The following is an 11407-nucleotide window of genomic DNA, read 5'->3' on the forward strand; positions in this document are numbered from 1 at the left end:
ATCCTGCCATTATGATATTAACTGGTTATTTTGCTCATTAGTTGATTTACATTAGGTTTTTAAAGTCCTTCCCTATTGTTAGTTTTCACTTTTGTGGGTTTTAGCAGAAATAAGTCATAGACTAAATACTTTGTGGATGGGACTAGAATAATTGCCACCCACATTTTGGAGAACTGCACTAGATGTAGTACATGCTTTCTATGCATTTTAACTCATTAAGTACTTATACCAAATCTACGAGGAAATTATGGCTACAGTTTAAGCAACTTGCCCAAGGTCACAGGGAGGAAAGGCCAGAAGAAAGTGAGGTCAGGATTTTCATGTAAGCAATTCAGCTGTGCTGCTGAAAAGCCTAAGGTGGGATCTGTATTTTAGAAATGTTTGTGTACACCAGTTCTCTCAAGCAATTTAAGAGAGGAATAGGAGGCAGTTAATAATGATGTGTTTGCCACACTATGTGGCCTATGTTCTACTCAGGGAGATCAAATCTCTTTGCAGAGATGCTCGACTCTAATAGCAAAGACTGAGCCTGACCAGTGAGAATTTGGCACCTGTATGGAATATTCACAAAGCATATTTATTCAATAGTAAAAAATTTATGACAGCAAGTGGTTCTATCATGGCAGAGACCTTGATGAGAGAACTTAGTCATTATTATTATTATTAAATAATTCTGTGTCTCCTAATTTGCTTCTGGCTCCCAGAAGTCTCCCAGTGGCTTTCCTATGAATTAAACAATTAAAGAAAACCTCTCAAGATATTTAATACTTGCTATGTATATTGTGGTGACCAAACTTTACTTCCCAAGGAAAGCTTGGTCACAATCTGCATTAAAAACTAATAACTGCATGATTCTAAATGTAGTCAGCAGTTTGGAAGGGTCATTACTCCACTGATTGCCTTACTGTCCTGATAAAATATACAGTTTTGGAAATAAAGTATTCAGGTTGGCCATTTTCAGATTTCCTTTGCTTTATCTGCAGAAGGAACCACTACAAGCTCACAGCAGAGTCCACACTAGTCAAGCAGTTAGATAACAACAACTGTCAAGAATTTCTGCTAGTGAAGCACTATGGTGAGTTGAGGGAAAACAGCCTGATTTGAAATCCTAATCCCGGTGTTTCAAAGCTCATTCCACCACTTATTGTAAGAGCTTAGCCAGTCCTTTCTGGGGGCTTCACTGTTTCCATCTTTAAAATGGGTGATGGATATAATAATAGCAATAGTCTATAAATATAAATTCTACTAACACACACTCTAATTTTAGCTAAACTCATGAGAGGAAATTCGGCAGCTATCCGAGAAGATTGAGACAAATCAATCATTGCTACCATCATTTGGGCTTGTTAAAAAGTAGCAGAAAATGGATACAAGTCTCAGAATGACCCGTGGGGCCCCTTCTACTTGCATTATAGAAAGTAAATGTGGTTCCCTGAATGCCTAACGGCCTTTAATACTCATCCTCTTTTTGCGCATCCCGGTACACTACTTTCAAGAAAAGTTGCTTATTTTAAAATCATAAATCACTTCACAAAGAGAATTCAATTCTCTTTTACTCCTGTCAAGATTTTGTCAAGTTAACGAGAAGGCATGCTTATAAACAACTTGCCATCTGGTTAACTGAATTTGTCAAGGAGAAGGAAACAGGACCACAGTGAATGAGAGTCATCACTTCCCCAGCTTCCAGTCAATCACTGAGAAAATCTGTGGGATCCTGCAGGTATCCTTAAAATAACTGGATCATGAGAAAACATTGTTACAGAATAGAGACTGCCTGCTCCAGAAATTCTTTTGGTTTCAGTTTAGTTTTTATCTATCTACTAGAGACGATACTTATCCTAATGCACCAGTTGTTGTGATTGTCATTTTCGTGGACATTTTTATTTTCAGATAGAGTTGATAAACTTGGTTTCACTGGGCTTCATTCAAAGAATTGATTGTTAGCTAACTTTTGTTTGCTTTTTTGCACTGTATGTTTTTTAATATTTTATTTTTAGCATATACCAAGGTTATTTGACAGTCATAAGAGAAGGGGAAAAAATTCAGCACTGGTTAATCAAAATAGATTTGCAGACATGCAGCAAACTCTGGGCCTCATATATGTTCAGGTGCATCATTTAAATTCATGGAATTAGAACAGTCGGTGGTTATAACACGAATTAATGTTACTGTGCTCTGCTCAATAAGTACAGAAATCCCTTGGGCCCAGCCTCACACCTTCACATAATTACAGTTCTATTGTTGCAGGAATTCAAGACAGCCTCAAGAAGAAGTGTGAAGTAGGCTGTAGCAGGTTGGGTTCCCAAGGAAACGGAGTCTGAGACAGAGCAGCATACGAGAGGCTTGCTTGGGAGGGTTTTTGCAACTGACACCTGTGGAAGGCTAGGAAGAACCAGGACTGGTAGAGGGAGAAGTAAAGCCATAATGAAATCTCAAGGGAAAACTAAACTGAGCTTGCAGCCCATCAGAGCAGATCTGAGCTGGAGTAAGATGTCTAAGACTTCCTACCCCAATATCTATCCGTCATCAGGAAGTGTTGCCTGGAGAAAAAGACAGAACCATGGGAAATCATCCTCTTCAGCCTGGACAACAGGCAAGGGGCTAACAGCAAGGCTCTCTGCCAATAGAACCAGACCACTTCCAAGAATGCCAACCACACAGGCAAACCTTGCTCTCCCCAGTGGCGTCTGTCCATCGTAATGGCCCATGCTCCAAAGTCTTCCATTTCTCCTTTCTCTGTCCACACTCAGTTGTCCTTTATCCCATTCTCTACTGGTAATTGTTACATTTAGCATAAGCCATCTAGTCCCAGCTTCCATCATAATGGTTACTAAACATTTCATATCTTGAAAATCTAGGTAATGTGTATACATTTTGGTAGTGATGCCTGGTATCAAAAGAATGAGGATAATGGTAGGCATTTCAAGCGTAGTGGAGGATGGTGGAGCAGAGTAAGGACAAGAGAGAATTTAAATTCCCTTTAAATGACATCACTATATAGTTTCATATAATTAACCCTATTATTACCACCGGTGGGTGATTACAACGTGAAAAATTATCAAGAGTATGTCCCCTGCCAGCTATTCCAGAGACATCCACAGAAGCTCCAGAGGAAACTATTGTGTTTCAAATCTTCCTTTAAGACAAGTGACAGATGAACCTACCCAAAGAATATGACAGGGATGTTGGGTCCACCCTCAAAGCTACATCACTCCTGATCACATGAGAAGGTACCCTTCTCTGTCTGAGATGTTCACGGGAGAACAGACCAGAGGATGTTTGCTGTCAGTGCAGGAGCATGGAAAATCACTTACTTCTACCAGGAGTGACAGACAATTGTGGAAAGAAAGAATATTGAATGGAATTAATGTAACAAAGCAACTGTATATACTAGACACTGTGCTAGTAACTTTAAATGAGTCCTCATACCAACACTATGGTAGGTGTTTTTGTAATACCTTTTAAAAAATATGAAACCAAACATTAAAACAGGTGAAGTTGTTTGACTAGAGAAAACAGCTGGTAAGTGAATGAATCAATATTTAAACGCCAAAGCTACTGCTTTTCGTACCATGTCTATGCCATGGTGATTCTTAAATGAGTTTTGATTACTGCAGTTTAACTTTCTAATACTTACGGAGATAATATTTTCAACTACTTGTTAATGCTTTTAATAACTTCTTGGTCTAGATGAAAATTTTTTATAGTTTATAAATTACACTTGATTAGTTAAATTTGTACCCATGCCAGAAATGATTTGTACGTGTAAAATGTGTTTACATTTATCTCCAAAAAACATGTTTGTTTTTCCCTAAAAATGTATGTTACACCACTATTTACTTGCCCACTTTGACTACCGTTTTGTAAAATGTGTTTTTTTGTTTTTGTTTTTGTTTTGTTTTGCCTGTTAGAATGTTAGTCTTTTTTTTTTTTTTGACACGAAGTCTCGCTCTGTTGCACAGGCTGGAATTCAGTGGCGTGATCTCAGCTCACTGCAACCTCTGCCTCCTACATTCAAGCAATTCTGCTGCCACAGCCTCCCGAGTAGCTGGGATTACAGACGCCTGCCACCATGCCCAGCTAATTTTTGTATTTTTAGTAAAGGCCGGCTTTCACCATGTTGGCCAGGCTAGTCTCAAATAATTCACCCACCTCAGCCTCCAAAAGTGCTGGGATTACAGGCGTGAGCCACCGCACCCGGCCAAGAATGTTCATAATTCCGTATAAATATTTTATTTGCCTTTCTTCTTCTTTTCCTGAAGATGGTTTGTTGCTTTCTTTTCAGTTTATACTGGCTTTTTAAAACAGATTTCCTTTGGAGTAATTCTTTCAATGGTGACAGCTGTATTTACTGAAATAAAATGTTTCAAACATGTCTCTGGAAGTTTGAAGTTCTGTCACTATAGAAAATTAGTTAAGGTTAATAAGAATATGATTTTTTTTTCCACAGGTGACTTCACCTTTGATTTCCCTACATTTAAGTAATGTTAGTGATGTTCTTTAAACTGCCAGGTAGATTTTCAATGTTTGCGATACAAATACCGTTAAATACTTTTATTATATTTACTTTGATAAATTCTTTTAAAAATACTATTTTAGTCCTTTATAGAGGTAGCATAATATTTAATACTAACTTTATAAAAATAATTATTTTACTAATTTGGTTGCATTTTATTAAATTCCCTTTACAGAATGAATGAACTTTTAAAGATTTCATAACAAACTAATTGATGAGAATCATAAATAACAGCTTATGAAAGAATAGATAATGATACATCAATCTGAGTCCCAAGGACCACTTTCCAATTACAGAATTACAAGTCATTAATTTAAAATATCAATCATTAGACTATTATCAATTATTGGAAATGTGTATTATATAAACATTATATAAACATCTTTAATAAAGCCATGTTGATTATATTCAGGTGTATGATGTGATGAAACAAAGCTAGTGTTCAGTGGCAGATATTCTTAGGAAACCACTTTAAAAACTAAACATTTTGAAATTAACATTCCGTTGCTACCTGCTAAGTAGTGGTTTTATAAAAGTATTGAAGGTCCGGGAAAGAGTAATTTCCTAATTATTCTAAAAACTTGTCATCTTTCTCTTTTTAAACCATAATTGTACATTTGTTCAAGATTCAGATAAAAATGGCAGGGGTCAGGGTTAAAATCTGTTCTACTCCATCAAAAATAAACCACATTTATTATTTAATATTTTCTAGCTATTCTTATAATTCCTTTTCTGTCAAACATTAGGGTTTAATATCTGTTACATAAAGGCTTGAAAACATAAAATATTTAATATTTTAAGAAACTTTTTTATACAATTTGTATTGTAGAACACTATATCTTTGATAATTTTTACTGAAATAGAGTATTTTATAAAGAGTCTATTCAGTAATATAGTTTGCATTTCCTTGTTTTGAGGGAGAAGTGATTGAACTAATGAGTTTTGTTTTCACTCCCTTCTCTTTCTATTCATTTGTAATTTTTCAGTCATAATGCATTTTAATATATGCCAACCACTGAAGTGAAGATGACATAAATTATCTCATCAAATCCTTAAAAGTATTGGTACCTCATTTCGTATATGAGGAAACTGAGGTTTAGGGACATTAAGTAATATCACACAGACACAAAGTCGCAGTTCTTTGTGATTCTATAACTCCTGCTTTTAATGGTTATGCAGGTTGCTTCCCAAACATAACAAGTTTAAGTTTATTTTAACTAATAGAAACATGTTAGTCTTTATATTCAAGTCAATGAAACTGAGTGTTTATGTTTGCTCTATCTATCCTATACACATCTTCCTGAATTTTAAAAGAACGCAGAACACAAATCAGTCCAATGAACTAAATCTGAACTACATAGAAAATGAACAAGCATAAAACAGAATTTAAGGTCCAAAATAACTTTGGGAGATCAACTAAATTCCTGTGCTTTTGACTATAAGAAACAAGCCAGAGAGAGAAGTGGTCTTACCGAAGATATAAAGGGGATTTGAGTTATGTAGCCCAACTTTTTGCACACTAATTCCATATATTTTCAGAAAGCAGCTGACATTCATTGAGCATTTTATATGTGTCTGGCACTGTGCAGTATGGTTACTGTTGAGGTGAGTATTGTTATTAACCCCTGTACAGATGAGAAAATTGAAGCACAAATATGTCCAAGAACCAAGGTTAGTATGAGCCAGGGTTTGAGTTTAGCTGTAGACAGCACTGGACGCAGAATTTAAAAGATTCATCATGTTTGCATAATACAGCTTCCCATCCAATATACTATGGTCTTAGAGACACTGTTGCTCTCTATTAGATATAACTGGCCTCCATTACAAAACAGCTCACTTCCTGCTTCTTCCTTACTTCGGATACACTAGTAAAGCATGCTGTATTCCAACTAATGAGGGCAGATAATTGTAAAATATTTAACAATAGGATAGCTGAGGCCTACCAATCAAAACAGACACTGGTCCAAACAGAATAGGGATTAGCAGTAGACCACAGGAATGCCAGTACCCATTGATACTTGCCAAATAACTGTCCTGAAACCAATTAAATCATGCAGTCAAGGACTGAGAAAGTATATTTCCCCCATCATCAAATATCTGAACTTCTGCATTTATTGAGCAAGGAAAGACATAAATAGAAAGGAAAATAATGCTGATACAGACCATAGTGAGTGAATTGCTTTGAGACTATTAACTACCACAAAGTGTACAGAAAGAAAACAACATGACCCAGCTGAAGAGGATGCATACCTGTTAATAACAAACAGATTACAAACTTAATAACGATATCGATTGTGAAAAGTAACTGCATGACAGGTGGTAGACTATTGCATCTGCATTGCAGAGACATTAAAATGTTCTTCCATTTGACTGCTACCATCCCCACTATCAGCAAACCAAGTGTGGATTTAGATGCCGTAATTGGTGGTGTACTAGAATCAGATAAAACTGTGTCTTACTTAAAATTATAGATTTCTGAAACAGAACATCAGAAATTTATTACTTTTTCTTTTTTTTTTTTTTTTTTGAGACAGGGTCTTGCTCAGTTGCCTAAGCTAGAGTGCAGTGGCACAATCAGAGCTCAATGTAACCTTGATCTCCTGGGCTCAAGTGACCCTCCTGCTTCAGCCTCCCAAGTAGCTGGGATTATAGGCACATGCCACCACACCTGGGCTAATTTTAGTTTATTTTATTTTTATAGAGATGGGTTGTCACTGCATTGCCCAGGCTGGTATGGAAATCCTGACCTCAAGCAATCCTCCCATCTTGGCCTCCCAAAGTGCTGCGATTATAGGCAAGAGCCACTGTGCTCAGCTTATCTTGATTTTGTTTTTAGCATTTTGATTTCCAATGCCTTCTGAATGCTTGTTCCTGGGGGCTCTTTTGACACCCACATATTCTGAATTAATTTTCAGCAATAACCACACCTACGTGTACTCTACCAGATAGAATATATGCTACATCATAAAGAAGTCTGTTCTCTTTCTGTTCAACAATGTTGTTCAATGATCCCACTCACCACGAGAAAAAAGGCCTGCCCTGGTTGCGCGTTAGCCCATGGCACTTCATCTTCTCTACTATTTCCCCCAGAAAGAATAGAAAATCATGAAAACCTTCCTGACAGACTCATCTTTATAATGGCTGTGCAAATTATTGAGTATAATGAGGAATTCTGTGTGCTAATTACCTTTAGATAGATCATCTCTACATGTAATTCTGACCTTAATACATGAGAAATTTGGTTTTCATCATAAAAAGGTGGCAATTTGTCACCATGTGCTTGTGAATTACATCTGCATGAAAATAACATGCCAATAATATGTCATTTATTCAATGTATACTCAGTCCCAGATACTGCGTCAACTACTATTCATGCCTTTAATTCTGACAACCACCATATGTGTTAGACACCATCGTCTCCATTTTAGGAAAATTACACTGATAACCATAAAGTGTAAGTTATTGCCAAGGCCAATTGGCAGGTCAGTGGTTGAAGCAGGATTCCAAAATAAGTCAGCTTGATTTCAAACTGATTTCTTAATAACTGCCACTCTTCACTCCCTTCTTCTTTAGGAGCATATAATTTCTAGGAAAGACTATTTATTCTCATGGCAATAACCAAGAAAACACGACATGAACCTTTAAATGATATATGCTATATTTTTATATGGGATATGACATAGTGAATAATGACTGTCTCTTTTGATTTTGCTGATGAAAAAAAATCTCTCTGCTTTTCACATGCAAAGAATTCATTTTGACTAGCAAACTGTCAAAATGTTTAACTGTGTGTCTACTTGTGCTTTGTGGACTTTTCATGATGGTGATATTTTGTTGCAAGGTGATTTTTTTTTTTTTTTTTTTTTTTAATGAGTCTCACTCTGTATCCAGGCTGCAGTGCAATGGCACGATCTCGATCCCGGCTCACTGCAACCTCCACCACCTGGGTTCAAGCAGTTCTCCTGCCTTAGCCTCCTGAGTAGCTGGGACTACAGGCATGCTACCACCAAGCCCGGCTAATTTTTTGTAGTTTTAGTAGAGATGGGGTTTCACCATGTTCGCCAAAATGGTCTCGATTTCTTGACGTCGTGATCTCCCGCCTCGGCCTCCCAAAGTGCTGGGATTACAAGCATGAGCCACTGTGCCTGGCCTTAAGGTGATTTTTAAAGACACCTTTTTGTATGCTTTTCTGTAAGTTGATTCAGTTTTGAGTTTGTCTGCAATATATAAAAAGGATGTTCTTGGCCTGGCGCAGTGGCTCACGCCTATAATCCCAGCACTTTGGAAGGCCTAGATGGGCAGATCACCTGAGGTCAGGAGTTCGAGACCAGCCTGGCCAACGTGGCAAAACCCATCTTTACTAAAAGTACAAAAAATTAGCCTGGCATGGTGGCACACGTCTATAGTCCCAGTTACTCAGGAGGCTGAGGCAGGAGAATCGCTTGAACCCGGGAGGCGGAGGTTGCAGTGAGCCGAGCTTGTGCCACTGCACTCCTGCCTGGGTGACAGAGTGAGACTTCAACTCAAAAAAAGAAAAAATAAAAAGATGTTATTCAAGTCATTTTAATTGTTCTCTCAGCATACCCTATGAATGTAGACATATACTGATTTCATCTAAAGCTTTCAAATCAGATGCATGGCCACCAATCATAAAAACATTTCTTTTAAAAATGTTAATGAGTAATCAAGAGATTTTAAAGAAAATATATATGTTTGTTTTTTTCTTGTAAAATGCATACCGTGGTGTTTGAGCAAGGCTAATGTTGCACAAGTCAGAACTCTGCAGCTCTTTCTGGGGCTTTAAAAAAAAAAGCCATCTGGCCATAAGCAACTGACAGAGTGGTTCTTCCCCTGTAGCTGGGCACCTACGAGGGCCTGGGCATGGCTCTCAATACTGGATGAGGTACAACAATTTACAGAATATGTTCTCTCTGTCTCCAGGGACCCCAGTGTATAGGCATGAAGCAGACTCACAAAAAATTACAATATATAGATGCTAAAAATAAAAGTATTTTAAAGTTGTGTTAACTGCACAAAGGAGTCAGATAATTGGCAGGTGTGATTCCAGCAGCTTTGGAAGAGAGGAATTTGACTTGCATCTTAAAGGATAAACATGTCCTCAGGCAAAGGGAAATGTCATAGCATGAAAGACCTTCAGCAAATATACAGTGGTCTGAAGGAGTTTGAGATCCCAGGAAGATAAACTGAAAGCATTTTGTTTGTTCATGTCATATATATATATATATATATATGGACACACACATATATATATATACACACACACGTATATGTATATATACACACACACATATATATATAATCTAGAGCATGTAATGGAGGAGACAATATTGGTAAGGAATGTCAGAGCAACGTGCAGTAGGACACATATGTCACACAAAGAATTTGAATTCTATCTTGCAAGCAATAAAAATGCACATTTTGCAAGCATTACAGTACCATTCCTTATAGATTATGATTACCACTTGTCCTTCAATGTGTTGGAAAGGCTAAATTAGAAAAAGACTACAGGAAGGGTGTTAACCAAGTCAGAGTCAGGCAACCGAGAGGAGAAAACACAGTTGAGAGACCACTCTAGTGCTGGAACTAGCAGAATCCTAGGCTGATTATTTAAATACAGCAGTGTGAGTGCTCAAAGAAAGCAAAGAGACAGAAAGAGTCCAGGCCCAGAAAGAGTGTTAAAAACCAGCAGCTTCCAAGAAGGACTTTTGATGTGCAAAATTTAACTCTCCTGGAAAACATTCTTATTCAGTACCAGAACTTACCAGGCCTCAGTAAATATTTGCTGAATAAAATCAAAATCTAACCAACAAAGGCCCATCCTATCCCAACTAGGGAGTTTAGAAGACTTTCTGAGCCAGCATAGTTTTATATTAAGAAAAGAGTGACCCAACATGGAGGTTTATTATGTCATTGAAATAATAAGAATTTCCCTAAGGATATATTGAGGTTTTCGTCTACTTTAGACTTGATACCAAAACAAACAAACAAACAAAAATATGATCACCAGTTGGTATGTGTGTGCTAAAATGACATATAGTTTGGGGTATTACCGTTAAAAACTTTTGTATCCTTAACTTTCAGTAGAGCCAATGAAAATAAAGCTTATATAATATCCCCTAAAGCACACATTTTTATCTATGTTATGGAAAAAAAATAAGAGCATAAATTCAGAAGCCAGTTTACTAATGCCCTAATAGATTGTGACATATGTGCTTTTTCAGCGGAATCTACAAAATACTTAGAGCAACATCTCAAGTATGAAACAAATTCATTACTAAAAATAACCCAACTCAAGACCTTTTAATGGCTCTTTGAGCTCACCCTATGGGTATAGACATATCTTGATTCCATCCGAAACTTTCAAATCAGATAAGTGTGCAGCCATCAAATAATCACAAACAGAATTTTTATAAAAAGTAGGAATGGATGACCAAGGGCTTTAAAAGACAGGAATTTTGAGGTTTCTAAAATTTTCCCTTGATTTGCCATAATAATATATGCATCCACTGAGAAGTTGTGATAGCTCCATCATGAAAAAATCTGAAGGCTAGTCAGTCTCAAGGATGGTCAATTTATTAAGAGGCAGGAAAACAATTAAGAGTCCATGGAGTCATGCTCAGGGGTAATTCCTGACTCTGCCATTTATAGGATTTGTAGCTATAGACTAATCACTTTATTTCTCTTGAAGCTAAGTTTTAAGATCTAAAAATTAAAATAATGCACCTTACAGGGTTATTTTAAAGACAAAATGCAAACATGTTATCACACAGTTTGCACAAGGTCTTATATAAACAAAGGTTGTTAGTAATTGTCAGGTGTCATTATTACTCCTTTAGATTGATTTCCATTGAGATGCTCAATAAAAATTTG

This window comes from Colobus angolensis, unplaced genomic scaffold, assembly GCF_000951035.1.
Source record: "Colobus angolensis palliatus isolate OR3802 unplaced genomic scaffold, Cang.pa_1.0 Scaffold3, whole genome shotgun sequence".
NCBI classification, from domain to species: Eukaryota; Metazoa; Chordata; class Mammalia; order Primates; family Cercopithecidae; genus Colobus; species Colobus angolensis.